The sequence below is a fragment of the Labrus bergylta genome, chromosome 5, assembly GCF_963930695.1.
Source record: "Labrus bergylta chromosome 5, fLabBer1.1, whole genome shotgun sequence".
In the NCBI taxonomy this organism is placed as follows: domain Eukaryota; kingdom Metazoa; phylum Chordata; class Actinopteri; order Labriformes; family Labridae; genus Labrus; species Labrus bergylta.
The window spans coordinates 25,187,052-25,205,470 of record NC_089199.1 but is presented as its reverse complement, the minus strand read 5'-3'; positions in this window follow the sequence as shown (position 1 = coordinate 25,205,470).

The following is an 18,419-nucleotide window of genomic DNA, read 5'->3' as shown; positions in this document are numbered from 1 at the left end:
AGAATCACTAGGCTGAACATTCGTCGTGATTCGACCGCTCTGTGTGCCGAGTCCCCACAAATATCTATAAACCACTAACATGTCCCGGTTTTGACCAACCCAAACATCACACCATGCTAGCAAACCTGGGCCATATCCGAATTGCCAAGTACCTACTCAATCTTTCAGTATGCAGTACGTACTATTCGTGCTGCATACTGTTAGTACCTACTATTCAGTAGGCGCGCACAGTAGGCAGATATTTGTTCCTACTTCTTCTGATTTATTCAGTATGGAAGTGACGTCATTTACGTTTCCCGAACCGGCCGCATTCACCCGTTTTTCTTATTCAAGAAGAGTAATGCGCATATACAGTCAGGTAAACAAAAAACAATATCACAATGTCAATCAAGTAAAGGCAGATTAAATAACTAAATAACATACAGTACATAAAGGAAAGAACAAATGAAAGACAGTAATATACAGAAAAGACAGTAATATACAGAATATAAAATAAACCAATAAAGACACATTTAAATAGTTAAATCATTATTTAAATAGAGGGGGGAAAGGTTTTATAATAATGCAGATATTTGTTATATTTTCTGTTGTTAATTAAAAGTAGCGAAACACAATTCATTTCCTGAAAGCACGCATCCAATCCATACTGTACAAAACCCGGAAGTTAGTATCCATACTGAAATGTTCAGTATACTGCGGTGGACCCAAACAATGCATACTGAATGACCACGAAAGTTCAGTATACTGAAACTCCATACTGAATAGTACGTACTGCATACTGAACAGTGACAATTCAGAAAGGGCTTCGATCTGTTTGTATACATGTCAATCAATGTCGTTGCCAAGGCTGCTGCTGTTTTAACCAATAGAGAAACATCACTAATGCACTACATACGATTAAGGTCAACACTGATTGGTCTATTCATGTGTCAGTCAATCTCAGTGTTACGGCTGTTACTTAGTTAGCCTAATGTGGGGCCCGTATTAATATCAGGCATGTTCATGGACACTAGGCACCCCCCCCCCCCCTAGTCTCATATATTGTTTCTGATATTTTATTTTATTGTCTTGTTCAATCATACTGTTAGATATTCCTGTACAAAGGCACCATGATATTTTAGTTGGTACATTTGTGGGTCAAATTGAAGAAGTATCACACAGGCACTTTTGGGGGAGCTCTGGGCAGCACAGGGGTCTTTGATGCCATGCGTAGCTCAGTCGACCCAGATGTCCGAGAGTGTACAGCCACGCTGAGTTGATGTGTTTGTGTCTGTGTTTCAGGTGAGCAAAAGTGATAAAAGTGAAATCCACAGTTAGCCTTCTTTAATATTTACTGTGTGTGTGTGTGTGTGTGTGTGGGTGCACAGAATATTTGTATAAGTGTGTGAGAGAGTCATAAGCATCATCTTTGATTAGCAGGTCTTTGATTCCATGTGTAGCTCAGTCGACCCAGATGTCCGAGAGTTTGCAGCCACGCTGAGTTGATGTGTTTGTGTCTCTGTGTTTCAGATCGAAGTAAAAGAATAATCATAAAACCCATGCACGCTTGGTTCTTTGTGTACAAGTGTGCAACATTAAGTTAGCATGCGAACAGGACCTGCTGCGTAACGACAGGTAGGCGAGCTATCAGACTGAACAGGAAGTCAGAGTCTTCCAAAGAGCTCCAGGAGAGTTACAGCTTCCTGTTAAAAGTAGCAGCCAATGAATATGCAGCGTTGTGCACACACTGCAGGTGTCCTTTTTCAGTCACGATGGAAATGTTTACGTACAAAGTCATATTAAAGCAGGCAAAAACATGTCTGTACGACAGGAAGTGGAACTGTTACAATCTACTTCGGTGAAGCAAACGCTGCTGATAAACATCTTAAAGGAGCTGCTCAGGAGGAAACCCTAACCAACCACCTCGTGTGACCAGCAGGTCAATCTGTGGATTGAAACAGGTCAAATGAAAGTGTCCAGATTTGGAGGTTTTGAAAATATGGTCACCCGACAAACACTGAGAAACAAACATGAAACCATTTTATAAGGATGACAGATAACAGAAGCTCTACACCAATAGAGAGCTCTTGATACAGAAAGACATTTATCATTTCATTCACATCTCAGTTTGACTTCTTTCCAATATTGAGACCAAAATGAGATTAATTTGGCACAATATCTCTTTACTGTGAGGAGTGAAGCTCAGAGCCATTAAGCGAATGAGAGGATCAAATCAGAGTGAAGTGTTGGCCTGAAAACCATCTCATCCACTTTAGACTCAAAATAAAAATAATGATTATTATCATCCCCCGAACACTGACTTAAAGGAGGAGTCAGTAGAAATTTAAACACAACATTCAAACTGGGCCCTCCTGGGCTCATCCTCCCCAGAAGCCCCGCTCCCTGCAGGACGTAGTGTGTACATTAAAGGGATACTTCACCATTAATAAACATTAATCTGTATTGACATTGGGTCATATATGTAGTAGAAATGTGAAATAGATTTTGAAGTTCGTGCCTTCTTGGCCGAGAAAAGGCAGTAAGTGTCTTTTTGGCTCATGCGGATGAAAGACACCAAATCCCAGAATGCACAGCACCGCAGGCCATTCCCACTAAGGTCCTCTTTTTAAGAATCAGAAATACTTTATTAATCCCAGAGGGAAATTCGATCGATACAGTTTCTCCAAAATGTACAATATAGCAGTAGAAATATAGTAATAAAAACATTTACAGACATATTTACTTCAACACATAAGGCCATTTCCTCAACAGATTCAGAGATTTCTTCCAGAAGGAAGTGGTATCTTGGAAATTCCTGTCAGAAAACAGACTCTATGTCTGTGTCCACAGGCAAACAGTGAGAGCACTGACACTACCAGTCCGCCCCAGCTCGAGCCGGCCTGGGATCCTCGTCCTTACCGCCGCCGACATGCAGGCCAGCAATATAGCCGTGAGACGGTTGCTGCCGACAGGCCGGTCTTGTGTCCCGGCGAGCGGCCGGCAGCGCCAGCGGCCGGCAGCGGTCAGCGGCGGCCCCAGCGGGCAGTGGGCACAGCAGCCAAACCACAAGACCAGCCTGTCGGCAGCCGCCCCCTCGCCGCTATATTTATATTTTCGCCATTATCAGCTTTCTCCATAGAGCCTGTTAGCATAGCTTCCAAGCAATATGGCGGATTTTAACTTTCGATTCTGGGAGTGAGTTCCCACCCACTGATCTGTGATTGGTCTGTAGCTTCAGTGGTCGAAAATATGAGGAACTGGCGTTGTAGTTTCACCCCGCTAACCGCAACAGCTTTCAGTGACGCAAAAATCGTCATTTTGCGTCACTGGAAGCTCCTTTTCAGACTCAGAAATACAAAGATTTCCCATCTCAGGGGAAAATGAGGGCGGGATGCACGATCATTCAAAAATACTACCAGGTTTCTAATGATACAAAGCTTAATGCAAATGGGTGAAGTATCCCTTTAACTGCTTGTACCTACACTGCAAGCTGATGCATGCTAGCACAAACTAACCGCCGGTGTTTGTCACCCCCCTGTCCAACAGGAAGCAGACCAACTCCACGTCCACGTTTTTCCACGGGTAAAAGACAACACAAGGTTCACCCTCGTTTTAGAACGAGCTTTATCCGCTTGGTGTTTCTCCTCACTCTTCTTTTCTGCTACGTCCACGTCCGTCATATTCACCGCTTTGAATCTCGTCCAATCACTGAATTGTATCCACTCCTAAACTCCCCTGCTGCGCTGTCATTGGCTGGAGGAAACACACCAGCTCCGCCCAGAAACGTCCAGAGTCAACCAGAACAAATCAGAACAGTAAAATCCAGTCAGAGGACAGAGTCTCTGCAGACACAGTCACCACCACACATGTATGGAGGCCCAGAAGGGACGATGGAGCAGCTTCACTTTAGGAGAAGTCTGTATTTTATTTTGAAGGAGCAAGCTGCTGACTCCATCTTTACTTTTGGAGAATTCTGTGTTAATTTATTTAAGGTGTCTCTTCTGTTTTTGTTGTTGGTATCAGACATGTATCAATACCTTTTGATTTCTTCTACAATCATATCAAACTTTACATTTCTGGTGAAGTGACCTGACACGCTTCATCCATCTCTGTGAGGTCAGACCATGAGTCCACTCTGAATGATCAACGCCCCCCCCACTCCCAGTCCATTCAGATAATGGGCTTTAGTGGAGCTGCTCCCCTGAGACCCTCTTCTGTCAGATCTGAGGGGGGGTGACAGAGGTGAGGTGAAGGAGGCGTTGAAACTCCGTCATAATCTAATCTGCATATCCTGACAGTCAGACGGAGTGAGGGATTAATCAGACTAAAGTTTCACTCACCGTCTGTCCAACATTAAATCACTACAGACAGACAGTCAGTCTGTCAGACTCTAAAATATCTGCTCATTATAATGAGTCCTCAAACGACTTAAACTCAGAGCTGAAACCAGAGCTGGGAACACCTCCATTAATCCTTCATCCATTAATTATCAACGTTAATGTTCTAATTTATTTTAAACATGGACGTTCATTTGAAAAACAACCAACAATCCTCTAACTTCCAGTAAATACGGTTTCCCTTAATGTCCAAACTCTTACATCTGTCAATCACAGGTAGTCCAGCCCTAACTCCTCCCACTCTTTCATGTGTCTTTGACTCTGAATGGGACCATAATTTACATAATTATCGCCATCTATATTCTTAGAATCAGAGGTGACCATCTATGGACAAGAGGGTGGAGCTGGAAAGGAGTGGGACAATAAGTCACTGTCCATATATGGTCACTTCCTTATGCTATATATTTTTGTCCATATATGGTCACTTCCTTATAGTAAATGTTGTCGTCCATATATGGTTATTTCCTTATGCTAAATGTGTTTGTCCATATATGGTCACTTCCTTATAGTAAATGTTGTTGTCCATATATGGTTATTTCCTTATGCTAAATGTGTCTGTCCATATATGGTCATTTCCTTAGACTAAATGTTTTTGTCAATATATGGTCAGTTCCTTAGACTAAATGTGTCTGTCCATATATGGTCACTTCCTTAGACTAAATGTGTCTGTCCATATATGGTCACTTCCTTAGACTAAATGTGTTTGTCCATATATGGTCACTTCCTTATGCTAAATGTTTCAGTCCATATCTGATCACTTCCTTATACTAAATGTGTTTGTCCATATATGGTCACTTCCTTAGACTAAATGTTTTTGTCAATATATGGTCAGTTCCTTAGACCAAAAGTTATTGACCATATATGGTCACTTCCTCGAACATAAAGTCTGGTGTGTCACACCTGTGTGTGTTCATGAAGATGAATTCATGACATTGAGGTGAGAATGTGAATCCCCACTTCATCTCTCTGTCACCATGACGCTCCTACTGCTCCCTTTATTTAACCTCTGCTGGGCCGCTAAGCATCATGGGACATCTTAACAGTGTGTTTGGGCTGCAGGTTCAGCTCTCAGTCATCCATCATCTTCAGCTCGTTGTGTTTTCATCAATCTCTCTGTCAGCACCTCTTCCTCTTCTCTCCATCCTCTCCTCGTTCTCCAGGTTTAAGCTCAAGAAAAGTCTTCAAACGTCTGATTCTGACATGTGAGAGGTCGTACATGTTAGCTCCACATTCACAGGCCGCCATCGACAGAGCGATAGAGAAGAAGATCAAGGGGATGCAAATTCAAGATGAAAAATACAGGGAGTGGTTGGCAGGAAGAAACATGGATTATGAGGCGACTTAAACTTGGGACGATGAGAATCACAGCTGGTTGGTACTTTCACGGTCCTTCAGGTAGAAACATCTGAGTTTTTAAAATCAGAATAAGATCTTATCCTGGTTTCTGGACTCTGGATATGATGCACAGAAACTCGCTGATTATTTATGATGATTGAAGAAGAAGAGCAGCGAGCAGAGATCACTGAGACATACCGTCCCGCTGAGCAGGAAACTGAGCTAATGTGCTGCTGCTGTCATCGTCATGTGACGACTCACGCTGCATTAAACACCCCCTCAGTTTACCCCCATGCCCCCCCCATTGTACCCAAGCCCACCCTCCCGTCTCTGAGGGGTTGTGAATCTGTAATGAGCTGCGTGCTCACAGCAGCCAGATGCCAGAGGAGGAACATTAGCTCATATCACAGAGCGGGAAACACCCCCCGACCCAAAACACACACATCAGGCCCTGTCACAGACACACACATCACACATAACCCCCCCCCCCCCCCAGGACCCCTTGCTGTGTTAAGCACCAGCAGGGATGAATGGTAACTGGAATAATAACTTTCAAGCTGCAGACGATCTTCAGCTCTTCAGGATTCTCTTCTATTGATTTTAAATCTATGTTTTAACTAAACAGTAAATAAGATGCATTCAGATCTAAGACAAACAGGTCTAAGTGGGTGAGACATTAAGTGTCCCCAGTGGGCCCTCGGGGACCCTCAGGGCCCGTCATGGGGGTCTGATAAATAAGTCAACAATCATAAATAATCCAGTGTGGTCACAGCGCCGTGTGTGTTTCTACAGAACAAATGCGTCAAGACACTTCACGTCTCGTCCTCTGACACGCTTCGTTGTTTGATTGTATTTTTCTGGCCTTCTTTAGAGACAACAGCTGAAACAGCGTCTGTACACGGGGTGAGCAACATGCCCGCTAGGTTATCCGGCGCCCCAGGATTCTTCACTTGTAGACCAGTGGACGGAGCGAGAAATATCTTTAAGATATTAAAGTCCAGCTGCCTTCAGATGAAGTCCTGGTTCACCCTGATGACTGAGGGCCGCCAGCCCCCCCGCCTCTCTGAGCAGACTCTCGGCCCAAACAGAGTCCCAGAGGGGGATCCTCTGAGTCCTGTCTGTCTGATGGGACAGGAGGAGGGTAGGGGGGGTGGTTAACAGACCAGAACATGTTTTATTAATGGAGGGGGGGGGGAACGTTAGCAGAAAGGCTGCAGCTTCATTCGATTTCTTCCTCGTGAAAACAAACAGATTTATTTGATATGAGCCGAGGCAGAAACTGGATGATACTCTGAGTTTATTAAAGAATCTGCTCCGTCCGTCTGCAGGGCTCAGCAGGATAACAGGCTAACAGGCTAATGGGCTAACAGGCTAACGGGATTAGCAGCTTGTTAGTATCTGTGTGTGTCAATGACAGGATGGATGCAGACGTACCTGAAGCAGACAGGTGATTGATCACTGCACCGAAGATCAGATCTCTTCTTTAGTTCCTGATGAGGATCAACTTTATTGACTTTTCAGACCCACAGGGACCACACACACACACACACACACACACACACACACACACACACACACACACACACACACACACACACACACATTAGTCAGAATGGATCGATGACGCTCAAAGTAATGTTAAAATAATCGATAATGTGATCAGCTGATCCTCGTCATCAGGACAGGAAATGTCCCGTGTTAATTTAATAAATCTGATTTATCGTTTTAACTCATCGTGTTCATGCTGAGCGTCATGTGTGAACACATTCTGCAGAAAGTCAGAGTGAGCTCATGTGAGAACGCAGCAGGATATAATCAGGAGAATTCACCTGGAGCAAGTGGGAGGGGGGTTGACGTTTATTCCCTGTGATCACTGCACGACCATAGACTGTCTGCACGCCACCTCTACCATCTCCGTGCTCTAATGAACCTGCTGCATTATGTTTCCTGTTCTCCAGTTTATGTTCTTCTCCACTCTTTAGTTCAGATTGAGATTCTAAATCATGATAAGAATTCATAAAAAGTCTGAATTCTGGATATGTCAGCTCTGTCTGCAGGACACGACGCAAAAACAGTTAAAATGCTTTTTTGTTTATTAAAGGGGACATATAATGAAAACTTCTTGAGTGTTTTTGAACATATATTTGTGTAACCTGAGTTTCTACTGACCCACAAAATGTGAAATAAACCCATCCAGTCCTTTGTTTGTGGTCTGCATAAGTCTTATAACACAGAGAAAAATGCTTCGTTTCAAATGTGCTCTCCTTGTGATGTCACGGTGGGATTCTGATAAAAAAAAATCCCCTCCCCTGCCCTGGTATCTCCACCCATGGACTCCACTCCCAGCCTAGAACAAAACTTTTCCACAGGTCGGACATTTTTATTCTCGCTACAGAGGAGTAATGTCTGCGGGGAAAACTCGGGGGGGGGGGGGGGCGGGGCTCATTGCATTTAAAGAGACACACACACCGAAACGGAGCGTTCTGAGAGAGCTGGTTTATACAGGGTCACAAGACACCTGTGTATAAAAACTCAGCTACCCGTCTGTGTGTGTGGTGTGTGTGCTAACTTGGCACCATGCCAGTAGGTGAGGCTACAGCTGATTTTGAACGGCTGTCTCGCCGACATGGCATCAAGTTGGTGCCCTTGGTGCAGTGCAGTGTGGAGGAAGCCGGGCTGGCTGTGGGGAAAGTGGTGGGCTGTGAGGCTGGGAAATCGGCTGAACGGGTCATTGTAATGTTTTTGGATGCGACGGCTAAAGTCAGTGAGGTAGTGGAGAAGGGTGTTGTCATCAAAGATACATTTACTTCTGTTCTCCCCCTCGTTAACCCATCCACTAAAATTGTTATTTCTAATGCACCCCCTTTATCCCGGTACGGGCAGATTGTTTCACAAATTAAAATGGTGTCACTCGGCTGTAAGTCACTAAAGTTAAAACATGTTGTGTGTCACTGTAGACAGGTTCACATGGTCTTCAAAGATTCTACCCATGATTTGAACCTGTCTTTTTCTTTTTGTGTAGAAGGGTTTAATTATATGGTGTCTGTCTCATCGGACACTATGAAGTGTTTTGGCTGCGGAGGGGAGGGACACCTGATCTGTTCTTGCCCAGAGAAGAACGGCGGGCAGAAGCCGGCTACTGTCGAGGGAAGTCTCATCCTCATGTGAGGGGACAGTGATTGATACATGTAGTGCTCAGACAGTGATTGAGAGTGAGACTGCAGAAGCAGCAAATGATAAAAAATAAAGCGACTGAAAACGAGAGTGAAAATTGTGAAGAAACGATGAAAGCAGATGAGTCTGTGTGTGAGATTTTAGATGAAGACATGTTGAGCGATGACGTTTTGAAAATGCCACATAAAAGAAAAAGAAAAAGCTCTAGCAATTCAAACTCTAAATGTAAAAACCTGAGAGGAGCTAAAAGCAGCCAGGAGGGGGACAATGATGTCCTCCTCTCACAGGAGGAGTCACGTTTTTATTCTCCTGTTGAGATAAAAAGGTTTTTAGAGCAAACCAAAGGACAGAGACTTATCACAGTCGAGGATTTAAAAATGTTTTTAAAATCCGCTAAATCCCTCACCAGAAAGACAGGCAACTCAGAAGACGTGTTGTCTGATCAAGAAATATACAGACTGAGAAAACATATTGTAAAAGTGAGAGCCCAAATCATCTCCAATGATGATGAGTTTTAAAATCTGCTCCACTTTTATTCTGACCTGTTTTAGCATATTCTCTTTTTTATCCACGTGTGATTTTAATCTCAGCAGTTTAAACCTGAACGGAGCCAGGGCTGATTTTAAAAGGGCTGCTCTTTTTAAATTCATGGAAATTAAGAGGATATATGTTATGTTTTTACAGGAGACCCACAGCACAACAGATAATGAATGTGAATGGAGGCAGGCTTTTAATGGGGAGGTCGTTTTAAGTCACAAGTCCAGTCTTAGAGGAGGGATGGGGATTTTATTTTCCAGGAGTTTTTTACCAGTTTCTTTTAATTAGAGGAGATCATCCCAGGTGTTTTAATGAAAGTAAAAGCTGAAGCTTGTGTTTTTAAATGTCTATGCACCAACCAACAGGTTGGACAGGATGGCATTTTTAAACATTTTAAATGATACTGTTAAAGACTGTAATGATGATGAGTATATGTTTTTAGGAGGTGATTTTAACTGTAGTGAAACACCTCTTTTAGACAGCAATCATTTAGAGCCCAACCCTGCTTCCTCTAGCAGGATCACACAGATCATTCTAACACACCATCTGTGTGATGTGTGGAGGGTTTTTAACAGTAATCACAGACAATACACCTGGAGTCATTCAAAAGACAACTTTTTATCATTAGCTGGACTGGATTGCCTCTATTGTTTTAATCATCATTTAAATATTTTTAAAAGATGTCACATTCAGCCTGTGGGTTTTAGCGATCACTCTTTAGTTTCCTGTTCTGTTTTTATTAAAAACAGTCGTTTAAAGAGCGCCTATTGGCATTTTAACACCGCTCTTTTAAACAACCAGGTTTTTAGAACTGCTTTTAAGTTTTTTTGGGAGAGCCACAGAGAGAGCAGGCCTGCCTTTCCCAGCATTCAGCAGTGGTGGGATTTTGGGAAAACTCAGATTAAACAGTTATGCCAGCAGTTTACTCGCAATGTCACTCAAGACTTAACCCGATCTTTGAGAAATCTGGAGTTTGAGGCAGAAGAACTAGTCCGTTTTTTTTGCCTGTCATGGACGGGGCTCCGTCAGTGGTGATGCCAACCAGTCTATTCCATGGCAAACGCTCCATCGCGTCAGATAGCTGCTGAAAAATGTCCTTGGCTGTAGAGCGGCTGTGCATTGCGCACAAACTCATCAACTCTTCAGTCACTTCGAATTGGTCATTAATACCCCTGATGAATATGGACAGCTGGGCAGTGTCCGTTTTATCCGTGCTTTCATCAAGCGCCACAGAGTATGCAGTGAAACGTTTTGCTCTGTCACATAACTGGTCATAAATGTCACTTGATAAACTGTTAATTCGCTCTGCCACAGTGTTTGCCGATAGAGAAATATTGTTGATAGAGAGATAGAGAAAAACTGTCCTTCCATGAATGGTTTCCCCATTCTGGCAATTAATTCACTCAACACGTTCAACTTGCTTCAACAGCAGCATCGGCCTCCTTCTTGGATTTGTGGAAAAGACTTTGCTGAGAAAGAAGTCCTCTCTGTAGCTGCGTGGCACGCTGTTTCCTCTCCTCTCCCTGGTACTTTTCATACTGCTCTCCGTGTTTAGTGCAGTAATGACGCTTGAGATTGTTCTCCTTTAAAACGGCAATTCTTTCCTGACATATCAGGCAGGTTGCATGTCCACTAAACTCCACAAAAAAATACTGTAATGTCCCTCGTTCTTGAAACTGTCTGTGTTCATTGTCAACTTCCCTTTTTGACTTAGAAAGCGACATCTTGGTCGTAAGCAGCCAAACAACAACACAACACTTTTGCACCAACTGCTCTCACTCCGTGAACCTCTCTGGGCATGTGCGGGTACCTTTGGCCTTACAAAGGTACTTACCTAAAAACTTACAACCTTGTCAAAATATTTTTTATTGAATTACGTTTTTTTTTTTTTTTTTTTTTAATTTCATAAGAAATTGTATTTTTAATTAGCATGAAGAAACGAAAAAATAAAATAAATACATTTAATTAAAAAAATATTTTGCGGGCCTGACTACATTATGTTTTTAACATGCAGGGCGGACCGGGTATTGGGGGGAGGGGGGCCGTAAATGGCCCGCGGGCCGGCAGTTTGAGCCCTCTGGTCTGCAACCTTGTGACAAAACAGAGACAGGACCAGGCAGACTCCCTACACTGGCTGCTGCAGGAACCGGTCCTTCATGGGACAATTCTGGACTGTCCCAGCTGGGCGGGCCCCTAGCTGTGTTATCTGTTCCAGACTGCAGGGGTCATGACTCTGGGCCAGGTGGTGGAGCTGGCTGGACCCCAGCTGCAGAACTCTGCAAGATTGACTGTAAAACTGGGAATGAGGTCCAGCAGAGTCGTCCAAAAGCTCCTGGACAATATGATGTATATATTTATTTATTTATTCAACAACAAAAGAACAAAGAATAGTCTTTAAATAAATAATTAAAATGTTAATATAAATGTGTACATGTGTCTCTCTGTCTCTCTCTCTCTCTCTCTCTCTCTCTGACTCTCTCTCTCTCTCTCTGTCCAGACATCTTAACCATCATTAATAATTGAGTCCAGTCAGCCTGTAGCAGCACTCTTATTAGCCGCCCTCTCTCTCTCTCTCTCTCTCTGCCCCCCCCCCCCCCCCCGCCCCCCCCGCCCTCCCTCCAAATTAACATTAATGGATCGACACGGCGCGCTGTGAGACGTTTCATTATTCTCTCTCTGTGAATAACGAACAGCAGCAGACAAATAAGTCAGATAGATGGTTTTAAGGTGAGCTCAGGAATCCAGAGACAGGAAGCTGCTAATCAGGTTTCCTCCGACAGAACGAGGAGACGGACTGAGGACGACCGAGGAGAGATCTGTGACAGCAGAAATGATCCACTGATGGAATGAAGTTAAGAGAGAGGAGGAGGAGAGAGAGGAGGAGAGAGAGAGAGAGGAAGAGGAAAGAGAGGAGGAAGAGGAGGAGGAGAGAGAGAGAGAGGAAGAGGAAAGAGAGGAGGAAGAGGAGGAGGAGGAGGGGGAGAGAGGGGAGGAAGAGGAGGAGGAGGAAGAGGAGGAGGAGAGAGAGAGAGAGGAAGAGGAGGAGGAGGAGAGAGAGAGAGAGGAGGAGAGAGAGGAGGAGAGAGAGAGAGAAGAAGAGGAAAGAGAGGAGGAAGAGGAGGAGGAGGAGGGGGAGAGAGGGGAGGAAGAGGAGGAGGAGGAAGAGGAGGAGGAGAGAGAGAGAGAGGAAGAGGAGGAGGAGGAGAGAGAGAAGGAGGAGGAGGGGGAGATAGAGGAGGAGAGAGAGAGAGGGGAGGAAGAGGAGGAGGAGGAGAGAGAGAAGGAGGAGGAGGGGGAGATAGAGGAGGAGAGAGAGAGAGGGGAGGAAGAGGAGGAGGAGGAGAAGCAGACCAACCCTATCATTAGCATGCCGTTAGCAACGTGCTAGGATGCGGGTCACACATCGTACTTCCTGTCTGAGCTCCGTCCGCTAAGCTAGCATCAAGCTAGCGCGGCCGTCAGTCCGTTAACATAATCCAACAACAGTCTGCAAACGTTCATCAAACAGCTACGTAGTGATTTTAATATTATTTGGCAGCATGAAATGTATTTCAGGCGCTCGTCGGCTGGCTGGCGAGCTCTGTGATTGGACAGTCTGAGAGCCGCAGTGCATTGTGGTACCTTTCAGTTTAGTTTAGTGTTTCTGTAAAAACACCACAAATATGAACTTTACTGTGTTTCAGTGTTCACGCTGTCAAACGCCACTCTCTGCTCGTTAACATCTTCAAACCACAATGCATGATGGGATATATTGCTCCAATATTTCTGATCCAGTACATTTCTGAGTTCTAGGATTACATTTCTAGGATTTTCAGAGCTATTAAGAGGAGCAGCAGGTGTTTCTGCACGATGTCATTTATCTCCTCTCGCTTGCTCACCCTCTCTCTCTCTCGCTCTCCTCTCTCTCTCTCTCTCTCCTCTCTCTCTCGCCCTCTCTCTCTCTCTCTCTCTCTCGCCCTCTCTCTCTCCCTGTCTCGCCCTCTCTCTCTCTCTCTCGCCCTCTCTCGCCCTCTCTCTCCTCTCTCTCTCTCTCCTCTCTCTCGCTCCCTCTCTCTCTCTCTCTCTCGCCCTCTCTCTTTCCCTGTCTCGCCCTCTCTCTCTCTCTCTCTCTCTCGCCCTCTCTCTCTCCCTGTCTCGCCCTCTCTCTCTCTCTCTCCTCTCTCTCGCCCTCTCTCTCTCTCTCTCTGGCTGCAGGTTGGCTGCTCGGCTTCCAGACAATCTGCAGAAACAGTCTGAACATGTTTTTCGTCTCCCCGCGGTACAGGCGGTGTGAGGTCATTTATCCTCATTCTGCTCCTCTGTGTCCAGGAGGACGAGTTTACAGGATGAGGAGGTCAGGACGGAACAAACACTGAGGAGGAGGAGGAGGAGGAAGAGGAAGAGGAGGAGGTGGAGTAGGAGGAGGAGGAAGAGGAAGAGTTGGAGTAGGAGGAGGAGGAAGAAAAAGAGGAGGAGGAGGGGGAAGAGTAGGAGGAGGAGGAGGTGGAGGAGGTGGAGTAGGAGGAGGAGGAAGAGGAAGAGGAAGAGGAGGAGGAGGAGGGGGAAGAGGAGGAGGAGGAGGCGGAGGAGGTGGAGTAGGAGGAGGAGGAAGAGGAAGAGGAGGAGGAGGAGGAGGGGGAAGAGGAAGAGGAGGAGAGGAGGAGGAGGAAGACGAAGAGGAAGAAGAGGAGGAGAGGAGGAGGAGGAAGAGGAAGAGGAAGAGGAGAAGGAGGAGGAGGAGGGGGAAGAGAAGGAGAGGAAGAGGAAGAGGAGGAGGAGGAGGAAGAGGAAGAGGAAGAGGAGGTGGAGGAGGAGGAGGAGGAAGACGAAGACGAAGACGAAGATGAAGAGGAGGAGAGAGAGGAGGAGGAGGAGGAGGAAGAGGAGGAGAGAAGGAGAGGAGGAGGAGGAGGAGGAAGAGGAGAAGGAGGAGGAGGAGGAGGAGGAGGAGAGGAGGAGGAAGACGAAGACGAAGAGGAGGAGAGAGAGGAGGAGGAGGAGGAGGAAGAGGAAGAGGAGGAGGAGAGGAGGAGGAGAGGAGGAGGAGGAGGAGGAGGAGGAAGAGGAAGAGGAAGAGGAGGAGGAAGAGGAAGATGAAGAGGAAGAGGAGGAGGAGATCTTGACAATGACCTCACCTCCTCTCTTAAAGAGATTCATCTGAGACGAGCACTCCAGAAGATTAAATCAGTTCCCCTGTGTGTGTGTGTGTGTGTGTGTGTGTGTGTGTGTGTGTGTGTGTGTGTGTGTGTGTGTGTGTGTGTGTGTGTGTGTGTGTGTGTGTGTGTGTGTACAGGTAGATGTGATTGGTTGTCTGCGTGCAGCTTGTAGAGCATCTGTCCCGTTTGTGTTTCCTGGAGGAGATTCAAACTGTTTGTCCTACACTCTGTTTTTATTTAAAGTGACAGACGTCATTTGAACCATTCTCTCCTCCTTCAAACAGTCGATCTTATAGAACAATAACCTCCAACTGGGAGAATGGCGTCTCTCTCATGGCATCCACAGAGTGCCCCTGCTCACCTTTTTTTCAGCACTATGTAACTTTGTCAGCGGGTCGAGGTTCACACATTCTTCTGCCCAAAACGTGACCGTGAAACGAATCTGGTTGTGTGAACCTCATTGTGTTCACCTGATGACCTCAGAGTGTTTAGTTTCTCTTCTTCACGTGTGTCTGTGTCCTCCTCCTCTGGGACTCATCAACGCTCTAAAAGTCTCTGCAGCAGAATAATCTCCTCTCTCAGCAGCTGAGCTCTACAGACTCCTCCCCATTACTTTAGTCTTTTAATGGATCAGACGTTACCTTCATGTCCGTCTGACATCATCGTCTACCTCTACTCTCAGGCCCAGTCGTCCACACGGAGGCAGATTACCTGAAGTATAACTTGAGGAGGAAGTTTTCCTACACAGTTTTTAAAAGAATCCTGTCGTCCACACGCTCAGTTCTCAGAAACATCTACGTGCACATCGTAAAACGCACCGTAACGGCTGTCATCAGCACGCCAAGACAGCGACGCCATTCCTCTGCAATGACCATTTCATTCACAAAGTCGTCCCACCAACCCAAAGTCTGACCCAGTATCGTCCTTAACTGCATACGTTGTGGGCGGGGTTTGTGTGGTGGGAGTGTCGTATGAAGCAGCAGTGACCTCCGTCGTCCGATCAGGCGTCGCTGCTCGTCAACATAGTGGGAGAGTAACTGTGTGTGTATGTGTGAGCGTGTAAAAAGTCCAGTTAGCATTGTTAGCACCAGCGCTAGTTTGGTTACGTCTGCCATCGCACTAATCTCATGAAAACTAAAGTGACAGCGTCACACGATGACGTCAACACGGAGGAGAAACCGGCGCATCGCGTTTTCCCCCGTCTACACAGAAACACCTTAAACAGAGTTTCTGAACATCTTCACCGTGGAAGGAGTTTTTACTGAAGGAGAGTTTACAGAGACCTGAAACACAATTTGTGTTCAAAAGGTCAAAACAAAGAGAAGGAGAAGACGTTTATAAAAAACTACTTATATGAGGATAAAAGTGAGGGAATGAAATCTGAGCGGACTCTGCAGGTTGTCACTGATTTTAAAGACGGAGAAATAAAGGATGACTTAGAGAGGAACGAGAGTTAAAGACGGGTGATTAAATGTTGTTATAATAATTATTTATTTGAGGAGCGCTTTCTCAGAAGGCATGACAAACGAGGTGGAGCTCTTCGTGTGTCTGCTGACTACTTCAGTGTGTTTTGAACCCCGCCGACCCCTCCCTCCCTCCTCCCCCCCCCCGTCTGAAAGCTTTAGTATTAAACTTTGATATTCTGCCTAAAAGCTTTTACACCCCCACACCCAACCCTGTTCATTTTTCACTCATTCCTCAGCCTGCTAAGTAACCAAACCAGATCTTTATAGTCTATTGATTTATCCCCTGTTCTCTGAGATGAAGTGGATTTTATTAAACCGACCGACCGCCGAGCTCGTTTTACACGGACGACACACACTCACAGATTAATAAAACACACCGATAGTTAATCTGAGGGTGACGGAGAGGAGGGAGTGGTCGCTGCCTCGACCCTCTCCTGGTAAATATTAATGTGTCAGGCCTCACAGACCCTCCGCCTCGTTCGTCAGCAGGTGAAATCCATTAGTAACCTGATACAGGAAGGAGCAGCGAGGCCCGGAGTCTCTGAGGAAGAGTCGGGAATTATTACATCTTCATCCGCATTAAAGGCTCCTCAGGTTCCTGCGTCTGCACAGAGGACCTCAAGATTCATCTTAAAGTGTGTGTGCTGCAGATTTACAACTTCATGAGCTGGCCTTTTAGAAAATTAAAAGAAATGCAGAATTTAGAGGTCCGACATGGTGTCAAACTTAACTACATGTCCAATTTTACAGCTGCACTTCCTCCAGTGTCCACTAGAGTCTGTCTCCTGCAGTGAGTCAGTCCCCATGACAGTCCCCATGACTGACTCACTAGATGTAGAATTAGGAGGCGTTAGCAACAATTAGCAGCTAATCTGAGTCTGTGAGAAACTTGAACATCCGGACACAGACGTAATGTTTTAAACTCCAGGTTTTAGCATTGAACAGCAGAGTCTGAATCAGAGCTGTAAGGACAGGGTGTGAATGTCTGACTCATTGTTGATCACAAACAAACACTGCAGAGATTAATCACACATCATTAAACACAACAGCTCTCAGGTGATAATGAATGCTGATCACACCTGCACACTCACTTGTTCTTCTGTGTTCCCATCCCCCTCTGAAGTTTACCTGTTATATCATCATAAGACTCATTCAGTCTCATGACTGATGTTGTTTCAGAGGATCCACAGTCAATCATTTACCTCTAAGGATTTATAAGCTCAGTTCAGCCGATACATTTGAGCTGTTTCCACATCTAAAGGTTCTTCTCCTTCACTCACCTGTAGCTCAGGGTAGCTGTCAGACCAACTTTCACCGGGTTGTTCGACCCTAAACCCAAACACTCTCCTATTGGTGGGTCAGCAATGGCACTGCCCGTCTCCTCCTCCTGGATAGAGGGAGGATAGAGGGAGGATAGGAGGAGGACAGAAGGAGGATAGAAGGGAGGATAGAGGGAGGATAGGAGGGAGGATAGAATGAGGATAGGAGGGAGGATAGAAGGAGGATAGGGGGGAGGATGAAGGGAGGATAGAGGGAGGATAGGAGGGAGGATAGAATGAGGATAGGAGGGAGGATAGAAGGAGGATAGGGGGGAGGATGAAGGGAGGATATAAGGAGGATAGGAGGGAGGATAGAAGGAGGATGAAAGGGAGGATAGGAGGAGGATAGAGGGAGGAAAGGAGGGAGGATAGGAGGGAGGACAGAAGGAGGATGGAGGGAGGATAGGAGGAATAGAAGGAGGATGGAAGGCGGATAGGAGGGAGGATAGGAGGAGGACAGAAGGAGTGTTGGAGATTAAAAGCTTTCAGACGTGACCTTGTAGAACAGAAGGGTGGAGGGGGGAGGGGGAGGGGGGAGGAGGGGCAGAGTCCATTAGATCAGTTTCTTCCCACTCCTCTCCCCCCTCCCTCTTCTCTTCACATTCAGACTTCATTAAGAATTAAAGCTGCCGTCAAAGTGCATAAAAAATACATCTCATCATCCCCGTCCTCCATCAAACATCTCAGACCTGAGACCTGGACTAGAGACAAACCAGAGAGGATCCTGGACTTAAGACAAACCAGAGAGGATCCTGGACTTAAGACAAACCAGAGAGGATCCTGGACTAGAGACAAACCAGAGAGGATCCTGGACTAAAGACAAACCAGAAGGGGGGAGGCAGCTCGGAGTAGAGATGCTACTCCTTCTAAATGAGCCAGTTGAGGTGGTTCAGGTATCTGATCAGGATCATCCTGGACGCCTCCCTTTCAGGTTTTCCAGGCATGCCTAACTGTAAGGAGACCCCGGGGTAGACCCAGAGGATTAGATATCTGGACATGAAACACTCACTGAAAACCCTCCTGATGACCTCCTCTTCAGGACGTGGTTAACTGTGTTGTTTTGTGTGTTCTGATGTG